Raw genomic sequence first — 2,239 nt, forward strand, 5'->3', positions numbered from 1 at the left:
GAGAATCCCAGGGACGGGGGAGCCTGGTGGGCTGCCATCTATGGGGTCGCACAGAGTCAGACACGACTGAAGCGACTTAGCAGAAGCAGCAGCAGCAAGATTTATCTAAGAAAAAATGTACATAAGAATTCAGAGTATTCTCAGTAGTTGACCTCACAATAGAAGCTCCAACCTAAGGAGATCCCAGGGCATTGGTTGGCCTTAGAGACGGGCTGTAGGAAATTCATGGCCCAGCAGTAAAGAGGCACCAAGGCCAGTGCCAACACCTCAACCATTGGCCAATGCTCATAACTAATGGATGGCAATCTCTGAAGATGGCAGTCATAGCCACGAAGGAGTCCATCTCTGCACTTGTGCCTCTTGGGAAGGTGGATTCTCAGCCCTTCTCATCAAGATGCTGGGTCTGTTTCTCCAACCCTCCAGTCTGACTGGGCCATGTGACTTGCTTTGGATCATAGGATCATGAAAACATGGTTGAGCAGAGAATCCAAAAGCACTGACACATTGTGCTTTGCCTTCTCTTTCTGATTTTTGGAACCCTACACCTGCTCTGGACTAGCCTACTTGATGAGGGGCACAAGGCCCTGTTACCCTGTCTGCCTGGTCAACCTGGAGCTTAGCAACCACCAGACATGTCTGTGAGGCTATCATAGTACTGCATCCTGAACCACCAGCCAATCACCCACACGCGAGTCAGTCTGTCTGAGATTAGCCAGGTTGGTCCAGACCCAAGCACGGCCCAAGTGAGTGACCCTCAAAACTAAGAGCCAACTAAATGGTTGCTGTTTTAGGTTCCTAAATTGCGGGGTGATTTGCTAAACCAGCAAAATCTCAAATGATAGAATCTATTCCTAGGATAAAGGGGTAGAGGGAGGGTTATATGAGAAACGGAGTGATCAGTCTGTTGAGTGTGTTGCCTACAGTGATGCCACTGGGAGCAGGGAAATTAGGGGCCTGAATGAGGCATTGATCACCCCCATGTTCCTCCTTCCCAGTCCTCTCAGGCTGAAGAGAGGGGCAGAGAAACCACCTGGGAGGCCACAACCCCTGATCTGGTGTGCCCACATGGTAGGAAGTAGCAAAGAAGAAAATTCATCAAGGCCAGGAGCAGTCAGGACATTGGAACTCTCCTCCTGCTCACTGTTAAGATACATCACAAGCAGGATGCAGAGAGGGTGGAAAGAATGAGAGAGCAGAGCAAATGAAGTGAAACAGAAATGTGGTTGAAGATATTTTGCTCTTGTAGAGGTTGGCTGGATGACAGGGCAGGAGATTCCCAGGCCTCCCTCCAAGCCTGGCTGCCCTCCCCAAGCAGCCACTCACTGTGGCTGGTCCTGGGTTCACTGAGATACTGGGAGGCCGTTGTGGTTTGGATCCCTGGGAGTAAAGAGACAGAACTACGTTATTACAGGGACATGCAGAATAAACTGGAAACATCAACCTTCTGTAAACAACACTTTCCCTTTCTTCATACACTTGCTACTTGATCTCTCTTCTATTTCTCAATACTTCTTAATTCTGCTTTCAGTCTCATTTTCAGACATCAATTTCTTTACACAGATGTAAGTGCTTCAAGTGATTCCTTGGCACTGGTTCTGGGGGCCGTTCCCACCTCTATTCAGTGAATTATTGCTTTGAATGCCATTTATATGTAGTCTGCAGCCTGGGCCATTCTCAGAGTTCCAAACCTTTCTATCCCATTCAAATTCTCCACTTGGCAATTTTGTGGGCATCTCAAACTGATTTAGACAAAATGAAACCCTGACCACCGTTGTCAGCCTGCTTTGCATTTTAGTAAAAGGCATCACAAAAGGCCTCATGCAAAACTTTGGGGTCATCTCTAAAACAATTCTTTCTTCACTGTTCTCAGTCCATCACTGAATCCTATAGATTTTAGTTTCTGAAATGAAAAATTATACATTTCTCCCCATCTCTCTGTGAATCCAATCCACTATCATTTAATTGTAATATAGTAGGCTCCCAAATGATACTGTATCTTCAATTCTTCCTCTACTCAAGAGTCACATGCCTTTATAAAATTTATAATCAAAGGATAATTATGTTACAGTATTGTGTTGGTTTCTATCAAACATCAAATGAATAAGTCATAGGTTTATCCATGTTCAGTCCCACTTGAACATCCCTCCCACCTTCCTCCTGTTTTCAAGATTATGAACTGTTCCCTCTGGACTTGTTCCAAGAGTGTCATGCCTTATAGCATCCAGTTTATCAATAATTA

The sequence above is a fragment of the Bison bison genome, unplaced genomic scaffold, assembly GCF_000754665.1.
Source record: "Bison bison bison isolate TAMUID 2011002044 unplaced genomic scaffold, Bison_UMD1.0 scf7180017848364, whole genome shotgun sequence".
Taxonomy (NCBI): domain Eukaryota; kingdom Metazoa; phylum Chordata; class Mammalia; order Artiodactyla; family Bovidae; genus Bison; species Bison bison.